Genomic DNA, 16,688 nt, shown 5'->3' on the forward strand with positions numbered 1-16,688 from the left:
TTTAAATGCCACAAACAATGACGGGCTTATGGTCCATGCAAAGAAATCCCGAGGGACGCACTAACGCACGCACGCAAATACACCGCACCGAACAGCCATTTTGACAAGTATGTCTTCGCTCCCTTACGACCTCGACAAAAAATGGCGCGAAAAAATGATAGTCCCATAATGGCGGATACAAACAGTCTCTCTCTTTTTTTTTTGCTCTGATGAACTATTTTATTCCTTTCTTTGTATTTTGGGGTCTCATTTTTTAGCTGATTCTTTTTCGCATCTAACATGGTCCCAACTTTTCTTTGATTTTTTTAAGAAGTGACAACATCATTTAATAAAATGTAAGTTACAGACATTCTCTATAGAATAAAGAAGAACAGCTATTTAGTGTGTTACTTTAAATAAATGTAATTATCGGATATCTAAGTATTGTCCGTAAGTACTGTCCTGGCACTCATGAATTTTCCGTATACATGTATTTCAGTAAATCACTTTTCGGTGTCGAAACCTAAATAGTGATATAACATTTGCATGTATATATTTCTTAAATGATGGGAGGTCATAGGTGCAGGTGGTTGTGTGGACAAACCGTTTAGCTATCAATCTCAGTGATGTGGGTTAGAGTCATGCGTCAGGCTAAATCATCCTTTTTCCAAGTTTTATATGCAAAGCTACCACTTACTTGATCAAACTTATCTTGATTTTGATGGTTCCTTTATTGAAAGTTATCAAATCGTTGTACAACAAGGCAGTCTGAAAGACAGCTAAATCCCCCACCACTAGTACAGACAGTGAAAGGGTAAACCTTTAACCTTTAGCTGTGACCTTTACCTTGAACTGACATGGATAACTCATGTCTTTCGCGCAACGTCTTGATGAGGTGATCATTTGACCCAGGTTTCATGAAAAGCCTTCAAGGTGTTTTGAAGATACAGAGCTCAAACCCTTAACCTTGACTTGTGATCTTGACCTTGAGTTGACATGGCTGACTCATGGCTGACTCATGAGTTCTTGATTAGGTAATCATTTGACACAAGTTTGATGAAAATCCTTTATGGGGTTAAGGAGATACAGAGTTGACATAAAATGGAAGGCTCAAACATTTGACGCTAAGATGTGACATTGACCTTTCAAGAGCCAGCATTTTGAGTTCTGCTTATTGTTTTGATGAGGTAATCATTTGACCCAAGTTTGATGAAAATCCTTTAAGGGGTTTAGGAGATATAGAGCAGACACGAAATGGATGGCTAAAACCTTTGACCTTGAGCCGGCATGGCAGACTCATTAGTTCTGCACATCGCCTTGATGAGGTGATCATTTGACCCAAGTTTCATATGAATCCTGCAAGGGGATTAAGAGATACAGAGCAGACACAAAATGTAAGGCTCAAACCTTTGATACTCAGTTGTTACCTTGACCTTGAGCCAGCTTGGCTGACTCATAATTTCTGCACATCGCCTTGATGAGATGATCCTTTGACCCAAGTTTGATCAAAATCCTTCAAGGGCTTTAGGAGATACAGAGCGGACACAAAATGGAAAGCTCCAATTTTTTAACCTAAGTTCTGACCTTGACATTGAGCCGGCATGGCTGACTCATGGGTTCTGCACATCGTCTTGATGAGGTGATCATTTGACGAAAGTTTTATAAAATTCCTTCAAGGGGCTTAGGAGATACAGAGCGGACACAAAATGGAAGACCCTAAACTTTGACTTGATTTGTGACCTTGGCCTTGAGCCGACAAGGCTGACTCATAAGTTCTGCACATCGTCTTGATGAGGTGATCATTTGACGCAAGTTTCATGAAAATCCTTCTGGGCGTGTAAGAGCGGACACTAAAGTGCTACCTACCCCCACCCCCTGCAGTTGTGGCGGGGGATTAAAAAATCGGATAAAAATTGTTTTAAATGAAGGTCTGTCTGTGATAAAAAGACAAATTACTTGTCACCAGCGCAAAGGTTTTCTTTTCAAGAAAATTAATCTTACAAGAGAAACAATTAAAATTCATGAAATGTGGTACATAATATACTGCGAGAATAAAAGCACTATCGATAAACAAGAGGGCCAAGATGGCCCTAGGTCGCTCACCTGAGAAACACACCACAATACACCATAACAGTGTAAACATAGACCTAGTGACTGCATGGAATAAATATTCTGACCAGGTTTCATTAAAATTGGAGCAAACACAAGTATTTTTTTTATTTGACCTAGTGACCTAGTTTTGGACCCCAGATGACCCATATTCAAAGTTGACCTAGATTTCATCAATGCAATCATTCTGACCAAATTTCATGAAGATCAATTGAAAAATACAGCCTCTATTGCATACACAAAGTTTTTCTTTGATTTGACATAGTGACCTAGTTTTTGACCACAGATGACCAATAACCAAATTCTACCTAGATTTTATCAAGGCAATAATTCTGACCAAATTTCATAAAGATCAATTGAAAAATACAGCCTCTATCGCATACACAAGGTTTTTCTTTGATTTGACATAGTGACCTACATATTTGACCCAAGATAATCCATATTCAAACTTGACCAAGATTTTATCAAGGTAATCATTCTGACTGAATTTCATGAAGATCAATTGAAAAATATAGCCTCTATCACATACACAAGGTTTTTCTTTGATTTGACCTAATGACCTACTTTTTGGCCCAAGATGACCCATATTCGAAGCTGACCTAGATTTCATCAAGGCAATCCTTCTGGCCAAAATTGATGAAGTATAATTGATAAATACAGCCTCTAGCGCATACACAAGGTTTTTTTTTAATTTGACTTACTGACCTAGTTTCTGATCTCAGATAACCTGTTTTCAAACTTGGCCTAGATTTCACCAAGGTTATCATTCTGACCAAAATTCATGAAGATTACTTGAAAAATACAGCCTCTATCTCATACACAAGGTTTTTCTTTGATTTGACCTAGTGACCTAGTTTTTAACTCCAGATAACTCATTTTCGAACTCAGCCTAGATTTTATCAAGGTAATGATTCTGACAAAAATCCATGAAGATTAATTGAAAAATACAGCCTCTATCGCATACACAAGGTTTTTCTTTGATTTGACCTTAGGCTAGTGACCTAGTTTTTGATCCCAGATGGCCCATTTTCGAACTCGGCCTAGATTTCATCAAGGTAATTATTCTGACAAAATATCATGAAGATCAGTTGAAAAATACAGCCTCTATCGCATACACAAGCTAAATGTTGACGGAGAGACAGACGACAGACAGACAGACGGCGGACATCAAGTGATCAGAAAAACTCACAGGTGAGCTAAAAAAGGACGATCAAAGGTGATTTCGAGCCAGTGGTAATGTGCTTGGAAGTTAGATACCTTACCACTATACCACTGTTTCATTCGTTACCAGTATAGGTTACTTTAGTTATAAAGATATATTTAGAATACAAATATTCCACAAACAAACGAAAACGTCCGAAAATATTTGCGAAGATTAATGAGTGCCAGGTCAATACTTACGGACAAGAAGCGTAAAGACGATATTTGATTTGATTGTGTTTGAACTTTCAGACAAGAATATTTCTATATTTTACCAGTAAAACTTGGGACATCAGGACAGAGCCTCTTTTCACTTAAATATGAAAGAGGACAATTAGGCAATGCAACATACCACATATCAAAATCATGGGCCTTACAGTTTCAGCCAAGAAGTGTTTTCGTATAAGTCTACGTAAAACTTGGTACCCCCGGGGAGAGGCCTCTTTTTACCAAAAGGCATAAATTTAGTATAGGACCACACGGCAATGCTACATACCAGATATCAAAGGCATAGGTCTAGTGGTTTCAGACAATAAGACTTGTGAAGTTTCTTCCAATATAAGTCTTTGTAAAACTTGGGACCCCCTTGGTGGGACCTCTTTTCACCCTAGGGTTTTAACAGGAACAATTTTTGTAGAGGACATAAGATAATGCTTAACATACCTAATATCAAAGGCCTAGGTCTTGTTGTTTCAGACAAGAATATTTTGAAAGTTTGAAAGTCTACATAAAATTGGGACCCCAGGGGCGGAGCCTCTTTTAACCCCAGAGCAATAATTTGAACAGTCTTGGTAGAGGACCATCGGGCAATGCTTCTTACCAAACATCAAAGGCCTATGTCTCGCGGCTCAAAACAAGAATTGTTTTTAATATTTTCTTTTCCTATATAAGTCTATGTTTAACTTGAGATCCCCATTTTTGACCCTAGAGAAACAATTTTGGTAGAAAACCAGTAGGTCATGTTACATACCGAATAACAAAACCCAGGCTCACTAGTTTTAGACAAGAAGATTTTTCAAAGCTTTTTTTCCATATATAAATCTATGTGACCCCCAGGGCGGGGCAAAATTTGACCCTATGAGGATAATTTGAACAAACTTGGTAAAGAACCATTAGATGATGCCACATACAAAATATAAAATCGCTAGCTACTGTGGTTTTGAAAAAGAAGATTTTTTTCTAAATCCTTTCGGTTGCCATGGTAACCAGAGTTTTGTATTTAATTCATTTCTTTCACTAATTTTAATGAGGATCATGCACGAACTATTTCTGTGAAGTTTTATCAAAATTGGACTGGCAGGGCTCAGATAAGTTTGCTGGCCTGTGAGTACTCATCATAAATTTTGTTAATGAGTAAATGGTAAATTTGGAATTGAGTAGGAGGAATTTACTCCTGAAAATATCTATATATGAACAAGAGGGTCATAATGGCCCTATATCGCTCAACTGTTGTCATTGCACTTGAGGACAAGAAGGCCCTTAGAAAAAATATCTAAGTCCAAAGGACAGGAACAACAAAGGGAAGAAATTTAACCAAAAAGAAAGAAAAAATTCTTACTAGGTACAGATATACACATAAAGACACCTAAAAACTGGAGGTACCATCCATGTTGTACCACAGAAAAGTGGTCTCGGTTTTTCCCTCCGGCTAATAATAAAAAAAAGTTACTAAATATAAGCTTTTTATAGTAACGCAAAAGGGAAGTAATTAAAAAAATATTGTAAGTGAACAAAAGAAGGACCTGCCAAATAAATCTGTTGACTTAAATGAAACTTCAGATCAGTATCTTCATTAGTTACGGAGATATACCCATTTTAATTTGAAATAAAGGAAGGTAATTTGACATAAATCAGTCCATTGTTATCTACCCTGACTGTCTCAGTCCAACTAATGGCAATAATGAAATTTTAGATAAGTACTATAAGTACTTACTGATATAAATCCAGTTTTCTTACAATCAGGGGAGGTAATCAGATATAAAATATTTCTCGAACCTACGATTGGATCTGATTTGTCATGGATCCAAGATGTATTGTTGTTGAAGATATTTTGGAAGTTTGTATCAAATAAAACCATAAATGAAGTCTCTAAATGGCTGCAAAGCCAAAATAGCCGATTTGGACCTTTAAGGGGCCATAACTCTGGAACTAATTAAGAGATCTGGCTGGTTCAAAAAAGGAACTGAGATCTTATAGTGACACAAGTTTGATTAAATTCAAATAATAAATAAAGCTGCTATTGTGCAGACAAGGTCAAAATAGCTAATTCTGGCCCTTCCAGGGGCAATAACTCCGGAATCCATAAGGGAATCTCGCCAGTTCAAGAAAGGAACCAGGATCTCATGATGAAACAAGTTGTGTGCAAATTTGGTTAAAATAAAATCATAAATGAAGCTGCTATTGTGCAGACAATGTCAAAATAGCTAATTCTGGCCCTTTCAGGGGCCATAACTCTGGAATCCATAACGGAAACTGGCCAGTGCAAGAAAAGACCAAAGATCTTATTATGATACAAGTTGTGTGCCAGTTTGGTAAAATTCAAATCATAAATAAAGCTGCTATTGTGCAGGCCAGGTCAAAATAGCTAATTTTGGCCCTTTCAGGGACCATAACTCTGGAACCCATAATGAGATCTTGCCAGTTCAAGACAGAAACCGAGATCTTATTGTGAGACAAGTTGTGTGCAAGTTTGGTTAAAATAAAATGAAACCGCTAACGTGCAGACAAAAAATTGTTGACACACGGACGGACGGACTGACGACGGGTGGTCACAAAAGCTCATCTTGTCACTATGTGACAGGTTAGCTAAAAACCAGGAATCAATTTTAAAACATATTTAATGGGTGTAACCGCTATGAATTTATTTGCAGCTCACTACGGTTTCAATATTCTGCATTCCAGTATTTACGGTTTTCTTTCTATCTCTCTCCAATGCAAAAGTATCAATCTCTCAACGGGTAATATGAAAAAATAATATCACATGCGCAGAAAAACAAAATAACACTGTTGCGCATGTGATATGAAATTATGGATCATATCACATGCGCAGAAATTGAAACTTTGTGCATGTGATATAAAATCACAGGGGGGAATAAAATAGGGTTATTATAACAGTAGATTGATCTGGGATGCAGTATTCGGCTCGAGTGGATTTTGCCAGATCGGATCTCACGAGGCGCGCAAGCTCCGAGTGTGATCCGACCTTGCAAAATCCACGAGAGCCGAATACTAAGTCCCAGAACTAGCTACTGTTATAATGACCCTTTTATTATATACCTTTACCATTTTGATTCTTGTTTTGTTCTTGAACGAAATCTTCAATGTTTATCGATATTAAATATTTATCGATATAAAATGGAACTTAGTGAAGTTTTTATGTGCACTATTTATAGAAATGTGTTGGGACATACATATTTATGAAAATAGTCCGGCAGCATACAATACGGAACGTACAATACGGAATTTAAAAAGTACAATACGGAATTTTGGTCTGTCTGTTCATATTTAATTGTGTTAAAGCCGATTTTTTTACAGAATTTATAAGGTATATAATAAAAAATATTATTAAAGTTAAACTTATGGGAAATTATGTGAGGTATAATAATATTGAATATTAGCCCTATAAAGATTTTAAGCGCGTGGTTTTGTTTGTATAGTGAATTATAACTGCATTCCATTCATACAATTTTAAGATATGGCTAATCTATAGATCGCTCTATATATATGTACGCTTACCTTATTTTATCATTATAAATCCGACATTATATGAATTCTTCTAGCTATAAATATCTACATACACATTATCTTAAAGTTAATGAAAATGCACATTATGATATCTCAGTTGGTTTTACGTATATTATAATAAGCAATCCATGTCCATTTAAACAAGACATCCATCATGCCATCCTTGTCCATTTAAAGAAAACACCAATCGCGCCATCCATGTCAATTTAGACAAGACATCCATCACGCCATCCATGCCCATTTAAACAAGACATCCATCACGCCATTCATGCTCATTTAAACAAGACATCCATTATGTCACCCATGCCTATTTAAACAAGACATCCATCACGTCATCAACGTCCATTTAATCAAGACATCCATCACGCCATCCATGCCCATTTAAACAAGACATCAATCACGACATCCACGCCAATTAAAGCAAGATTTCCATTAAGCAATCCATGTCCATTTAAACAAAACATCCATCACGTCATCAACGTCAATTTAATCAAGACATCCATCACGCCATCCATGTCCATTTAAACAAGACTTCCATCACGCTATCCATGTCAATTTAAACAAGATAACCAACACGTCATCCATACTCATTTACACAAGACATCCATCACACTTTCAATGTTCATTTAAACAAGGCCTCCATCACGGTATCAGTTCCCATTTAAAGAAGACATCAATCATGCCATCCATGTCCATTTAAGCAAGACATCCATCACACCATCAATGTCCATTAACACAAGACTTCCATCACACCATCCATGTCCATTTAAACAAGATATCCTACACGTCATCCATGCCTATTTAAACAAGACATGCATCACGCCATTCATGTCTATTTAAACAAAGACATAAATCACGACATCACTTCACATTTACACAAGACATCTATCACGCCATTCAGGCTCATTTATACAAGACATCCATCACGACATTCATGTTCATGTAAAGAAGAAAGAAGACGTCCATCACGCCATCCATGTCCATTTAAACAAAATATCCATCACGACATCAATGCCAATTTAAACAAGACATCCATCACGCCATCTATGCACATTTAAAAAAGACATCCATCACACCATCCATGATCATTTAAACAAGACATCAATCACGCCATTCATGCCCATTTAAACAAGACTTCCATTATGCCACCCATGCCCATTTGAACAAGACATCTATCACGCCATTCATGTCCTTTTAATCAAAACATCCACCACGTTATCCATGTCCATTTGAACAAGCCATCCAGTATGCAACCCATGCCCATTTAAACAAGACATCCGTAACGCCATCTATGTTCATTTAATCAAGACATCCATCACGCCATCCATGTCCATTTGAACAAGATACCCAACACGCCATCAATGCACATTTAATCCGGACATCAATCACGCAATCAATGTTCATTTATACAAGACATTCATCACGCCATCAGTTCCCATTTAAACCAGACATCCATTATTCCATCCATTCCAATTTAAATAAGACATCCATCAAGCCATCCATGTTCATTTAATCAAAATATACCATATTTTCCGGACAATAGGCCGCGGCCTGTACGTTTAAAAAGTGATATTTTCAGGGGATGCGGCCTATGCATCGAAGCGGCCTATACATAAATTTATTTATTCTAAATGGGCCTTCTATGCAACTGTTTTAATTTTTTACTTGCATTTTGAAAGCCGATAGAATCATGTAATTTATAAAAATGTACAGAATGGACAATTTTGCCGGGAGGGCCTTTGAAAACAGCTCAAGAAACTTACATTCGGACTTAACAGTTCACTGCATTTGAAGGATTAGCAAGTGTGATTACCTGTAATTCCAACCGATTTCAATCACTTATTTATCGAGGACAGTCTTTATAAAATACGACATAGTCATGTTCGCCGCAAAGTGGTGTATAGACCGCGGCCTACACATTAAATTTTATTTCTGATAGTTAAAATATACGGCTGCGACCAATACGGTGCAGCGGCCTATTGTCCGGAAAATACGGTATATCACGCCATCAATGCCCATAAAGCAAGACATCTATCACGCCAACCATGTCCATTTAAGCAAGTTATCTTTCGACATCCATCACGCCATCCATGTCCTTTAAAAACAAGATATCCATCATGCCAATTTAAACAAGACATCACTCACGTCATCCACATCCATTTAAACAAGACATCCATTACGCAGTTCATGCCAATTTAAGCAAGACATCCATCACGCCAACCATGTCCATTGAAACAAGACATCCATCACGCCAACCTTGTCCATTTAATCAAGATAAACATCACGTCATCCCAGTTTATTCATCACGCTATCAATGCCCATTTAAATAATACATTTATCACGCCATCCGTTCCCATTTAAACACGACTTCCATCACGCCATCCTGTCAGGATACGAGATATATGACCCTGGGAAGTGCCTACGCCTTTAGTGTCTTTAACAATGGTTTGGGTCCAATCGCTAAGGTGACTATGTCTTAGACTAGCTGACAAACGATGTAGAATGTCCTTTGTTAAAACGTAGAGCTGGTGAGACCTCATATCTCATACATAGAATTTTTCTCTGGCTACCTTGCCTAAATGATTCGTGTACCAATGATTCGTAAATGATTTCTTATTATGAGCTAGACAATTTCAGGGATCAGGAAAATCACTAAATAATTCAAACTAATAATCTTAAATTGAAAATGATTAGCTCAAACTTCTATAGGCTGGAGACTCTATACTTGACTGGTCTTTTTGTTGAAGTTCCTGTCTGACAATGTCTTTGAATCAACAACATTCGAGTCCTATCGCATAGATGTTCGGCCTCTGTCCTCTGAACTCTGTAAGATTGCCCTGACTCCTGGATGCTAAGAGGCCATATGCGATCATATGTAGCATTCTACTACCATATAGGTATATCCCCGATGCCTTCGCTGTACTTCGCCAGTAATGCTGAACCGTCTATAAGCTGGAACTCTCTTAATATCTCAGTAGATTGCCAAACTCTGGGTCTCTCTCTCAGCTTCCCGATGCTCATCCTATATATGCTATCGTATATAGCATTTAACTACTCTTAAAGTGAAACTTCTATGCGCTGGCCCTATAGCTCGAAACCTGGTTGAAATTCTGCAACTCTTCTTTAGTCTACGAACTTCCAAAGTCTTCTTTTTAATAATTTATCCGCCCTGACAGGGTAACTGCAATAATTTCCTTATCAAGGTACTGGGATAAATTATTAGTTGAATCCTCGATGTGTCTTCTTCAACCGCTGGATACCGAATGAGATCTCTATCATCCATCTACCTATTTACACCCCAGTAGACGTGCTATTTTTAACGTTTTACAACGAGTACTTATCAAATATCTGGTTCCCTTTAACTTTTGTATATGACATAATGTGCGAAGCTGGGATCCAGCAATCCACATAATGAACCCAAATCAGCCAAAAATGACCCAAATTTTATTATATACGGCAATTCAACAATAATTTTAGTAATGACAACATGAAAAGGAAGTCAATCAATATCTGTGCTTATCTGTTACGTTATCAATATATCAGATATACAAATTATTCTGACACATCCTTGTCAATTTAAACAAGACATCCATCTCGCAATTCATGTCCATTTAAACAAGACATCCATCACGCCATCCAACCGCATTTAAACCAGACATTCTTCACGCCATCCATGTCCATTTAAACAAGACATTCATCACGCCATCCATGCTCATTTGAACAAGACATTCATCACGCCATCCATGCCCATTTAAACAAGACATCTATCATGCCATCCATGCTCATTTAAACAAGACATCCATTACGCCATCCATGCCCATTTAAACATGACATCCATCACGCCATCAGTTCCCATTTGAACAAGACATATTTCGACAGCCAGCAATCCAACAAATGACCCAAATTTTATTATATACGGCAATTCAACAATAATTTTAGTAATGACAACATGAAAAGGAAGTCAATCAATATCTGTGCTTATGTGTTACGTTATCATTATATCAGATATACAAATTATTCTGACACATCCTTGTCAATTTAAACAAGACATCCATCAGGCAATTCATGTCCATTTAAACAAGACAGCCATCACGCCATCCAACCGCATTTAAACCAGACATTCTTCACGCCATCCATGTCCATTTAAACCAGACATTCTTCACGCCATCCATGTCCATTTAAACAAGACTATCATCACGCCATCCGTTCTAATTTAAACAAGACATTCATCACGCCAATTATGTCCATTAACATAAGGAATTCATCACGCCATCCATGCCCATTTAAACAAGACAGCCATCACGCCATCCACGCGCGTTTAATCAAGACATCAATCACGCCATCCATGTCCATTTAAACAAGGCATCCATCACGCCATGCATGTCCATTTAAACAAGACATCCATCACACCATCCATGTCCATTTACACAAGACATCCATCACGCATTCCATGTATATTTAAACAAAATATCTAACACGCCATCCATGCCCATTTAAACAAGACAGTCATCACGCCATCCACGCGCGTTTAATCAAGACATCAATCACGCCATCCATGTCCATTTAAACAAGGCATCCATCACGCCATGCATGTCCATTTAAACAAGACATCCATCACACCATCCATGTCCATTTACACAAGACATCCATCACGCCATCCATGTCCATTTAAACAAAAAATCTAACACGCCATCCATGCCCATTTAAGCAAAACATCCATCACGCCATCCGTGCCCATTTATACACGACACTCATCACGCTATCAGTTCCCATTTAAACAAGGCATCAATCATGCCCTTCATGCCCATATAAACAGGACATTCATCACGCGATCCGTTCCCATTTAAACAAGACATTCATCACGCCTTCCATGTCCATTGGAACAAGACATCCAATATGCCATCCCTGCTCATAAAACAAGAAATCCATGACGTCATCCATGTCCACTGAAACAAGACATCCATCACGCCATCCATTCCCATTTAAACAAGACTTTCATTACACAATCCATGTCCATTTAAACAAGATATCCAACACGCCACCAATGCCCATTTAAACAAGACATTCATCACCCCATCACCGTCGATTTAAACAGGACATCCATCACGCCATTCAAGCCAATTTAAACAAGACATCCATCACGCGATCCGTTCCCATTTAAACAAGACATTCATCACGCCATCAATGTCCATTGGAACAATACATCCAATATGCCATCCATGACATAAAACAAGACATCCATGACGTCATCCATGTCCATTGAAACAAGACATCTTTCGACATCCATCACGCCATCCATGTCCATTTAAAAAAGATATCCAACACGCCATCCATGTCTATTTAAAATAGACATCCATCACGCAATCCATACTCATTTAAACAAGACATCCATCACGCCATCCTTGTCCATTTAAACAAGACATCCATCACGCCGTCCATGTCTATTTTAACAAGACATTTATCAGGCAATCCATGCCAATTTAAACCAGACATCCATCACGCCACCCATGCTCATTTAAACAAGACATCCATCACGCCATTCATGCTCATTTAAACAAGACATCCATCACGACATCCCTGTTTATTTAACGAACATATCTTTCGACATCCATCACGCCATCCATGCCCATTTAAACAAGACTTCCATTACACCATCCATGTCCATTTAAACAAGATATCCAACACGCCATCAATGCCCATTTAAACAAGACATTCTTCATGCCATCAATGTCGATTTAAACATGACATCTATCACGCCATTCATGCTAATTTAAACAAGACATCCATCACGCCATCCGTTCCCATTTAAACAAGACATTCATCACGCCATCCATGTCAATTGGAACAAGACATCCGTCATGACATCCTTGCCCATCAAAAAAGACATCCATGACGCCATCCATGTCCATTGAAACAAGACATTTTTCGACATCCATCACGCCATCCATGCCTATTTAAAAAGACATCCATCACGCCATTAGTTCCCATTTAAACAAGACATATTTCGACAGCCATCGCGCCGTCCATGTCCATTTAAACAAGACATTCATCACGCCATCCGTTCTAATTTAAACAAAACATTCATCACGCCAATTATGTCCATTAATATAAGGAATCCATCACGCCATCCATGCCCATTTAAACAAGACATCCATCACGCCATCCACGCGCGTTTATTCAAGACATCAATCACGCCATCCATGTCCATTTAAACAAGGCATCCATAACGCCATGCATGTCCATTTAAACAAGACATCCATCACACCATCCATGTCCATTTACACAAGACATACATCACGCCATCCATGCTCATTTGAACAAGACATACATCACGCCATCCATGTCCATTTCAACAAAATATTTAACACGCCATTTATGCCCATTTAAGCAAGACATCCATCACGCCATCCGTGCCCATTTATACACGACACTCATCACGCTATCAGTTCCCATTTAAACAAGGCATCAATCACGCCCTTCATGCCCATATAAACAGGACATTCAATATGCCATCCATGCCCAATTAAAAAAGACATCCATCACGCCATCCATTCCCATTTAAACAAGACTTCCATTACACAATCCATGTCAATTTAAACAAGATATCCAACACGCCATCAATGCCCATTTAAACATGACATTCATCACGCCATCAATGTCGATTTAAACATGAAATCCATCACGCCATTTATACCAGTTTAAACAAGACATCCATCACGCGATTCGTTCCCATTTAAACAAGACATTCATCACGCCATCCATGTCCATTGGAACAAGACATCCAATATGCCATCCATGCCCATAAAACAAGATGACGCCATTCACGTCCATTGCAACAAGACATCTTTCGACATTCATCACGCCATCCATGTCCATTTATAGAAGATATCCAACACGCCATCCATGCATATTTAAAAAAGACATCCATCACGCAATCCATGCTCATTTAAACAAGACATCAATCACGCCATCATTGTCCATTTAAACAAGACATCCATCACGCCATCCATGTCTATTTTAACAAGACATTTATCAGGCCATCCATGCCAGTTTAAACCAGACATCCATCACGCCACCCATGCTCATTTAAACAAGACATCCATCACGCCATTCATGCTCATTTAAACAAGACATCCATCACGACATCCCTGTTTATTTAACGAAGATATCTTTCGAAATCTATCAAGCCACCCATGCCCATTTAAATAAGACTTCCATTACACCATCCATGTCCACTTAAACAAGATATCCAACACGCCATCAATGCCCATTTAAACAAGACATTCGTCACGCCATCAATGTCGATTTAAACATGACATCTATCACGCCATTCATGCCAATTTAAACAAGACATCCATCACGCCATCCATGTCAGTTGGAACAAGACATCCATCATGACATCCTTGCCCATAAAACAAGATAACCATGACGCCATCCATGTCCATTGAAACAAGACATCTTTCGACATCCACCACGCCATCCATCTCCATTTACAAAAGATATCCAACACGCCATCCATGCCTATTTAAAAAAGACATCCATCACGAAATCCATGCTCATTTAAACAAGACATCCATCACGCCATCTATGTCTATTTTAACAAGACATTTATTAGGCCATCCATGTGAACTGAAACCAGACATACATCACGCCACCCATGCTCATTTAAATAAGACATCCATCACGCCATTCATGCTCATTTAAACAAGACATCCATCACGCCACCCATGCTCATTTAAACAAGACATCCATCACGCCATTCATGCTCATTTAAACAAGACATCCATCACGCCATTCATGCTCATTTAAACAAGACATCCATCACGCCATTCATGCTCATTTAAACAAGACATCCATCACGCAGTTCATGCTCATTTAAACAAGACATCCACCACGCCACCCATGCTCATTTAAACAAGACATCCATCACGCCATTCATGCTCATTTAAACAAGACATCCATCACGCCATTCATGCTCATTTAAACAAGACATCAATCACGCCATTCATGCTCATTTAAACAAGACATCAATCACGCCACCCATGCTCATTTAAACAAGACATCCATCACGCCACCCATGCTCATTTAAACAAGACATAAATCACGCCATTCATGCTCATTTAAACAAGACATCCATCACGCCATTTATGCTCATTTAAACAAGACATCCATCACGCCATTCATGCTCATTTAAACAAGACATCCATCACGCCACCCATGCTCATTTAAACAAGACATCAATCACGGTATTCATGCTCATTTAAACAAGACATCCATCACGCCATTCATGCTCATTTAAACAAGACATCCATCACGCCATTCATGCTCATTTAAACAAGACATCCATCACGAAATCTATGCTAATTTAAACAAGACATCCATCACGCCATCCGTGTCTATTTTAACAAGACATTTATCAGGCCATCCATGTCAACTAAAACCAGACATCCATCACGCCACCCATGCTCATTTAAACAAGACACCCATCACGCCATTCATGCTCATTTAAACAAGACATCCATCACGCCATTCATGCTCATTTAAACAAGACATCCATCACGACATCCCTGTTTATTTAACGAAGATATCTTTCGAGATCCATCACGCCATCCATGTCCATTGAAACAAGATATCCATCACGCCATCAATTCCCCTTTGAACGTCATCCATCAAGTCATCCATGTCCATTTAAACAAGGCATCCATCACGCCATCCATGCCCAATTAAAGAAGACATCCATCACGCCATCCTTGTCTATTTAAACAAGACATCCATAACGCCATTCGTGTCCATTTAAACAAGACATCCATCACACCATCCATGCCCATCTAAACAAGACATCCATCACGCCATCCTTGTCTATTTAAACTTAACAAGGATGGCGTGATGGATGTCTTGTTTAGATGGGCATGGATGGTGTGATGGATGTCTTGTTTAAATTTTAAACAAGACATCCATCACACCATCCATGCCCATCTAAACAAGACATCCATCACGCAATACATGTCCATTTAAAAAGACATCCATCATGCCATCCATGCCTATTTAAACAAAACATCCATCACGCCAACCATATCCATTTAAACAAGACATCCATAAGCAATCGAAAGACCCGCCATTCCTGTCCACTTAGACACGACATCCAAAAGCAATTGAACGACACGCAATTCTTGACATTTTTAACATTTCAGTTAAGGTAAAGGTTTTGTCTACCGTAGTGTCACTCCTATTGAAAGGGCCAGCCAATTTGGCTTATGAGACACTTTTATTGTGCTTACCAATTATCTCCTAACTCCTACCATTATGCTAGGCGCCAGGCGGATAGAAGTCGGTAACCACTGATTTAACTAGCTCGCGGCTCAAGAACCGGCCTTTATGGAACGAGTCCCATAACAAACATTCCCCCAAACGAACGCTCCCCATACCTTAAAGGTGGATGGCTCTCCGACCCCTATTGTACCATTTTACGGGCTTAATAATCGGGGTTACCATCTGGGCCTAAAAACAACAAAAACAAAAAAAAAGAACAATTGAACGACATTTAATATATGTCCCGTTAACGCTGATCCTTACGTTTGGAGAAAAAAGTAATCAAACAACACCAAATTATTGAAAGAGAGAGTTGTTTCAAATGAAAACTTGAACAACATGTTAAA

The sequence above is a fragment of the Mercenaria mercenaria genome, chromosome 16 (assembly GCF_021730395.1).
Source record: "Mercenaria mercenaria strain notata chromosome 16, MADL_Memer_1, whole genome shotgun sequence".
Taxonomy (NCBI): domain Eukaryota; kingdom Metazoa; phylum Mollusca; class Bivalvia; order Venerida; family Veneridae; genus Mercenaria; species Mercenaria mercenaria.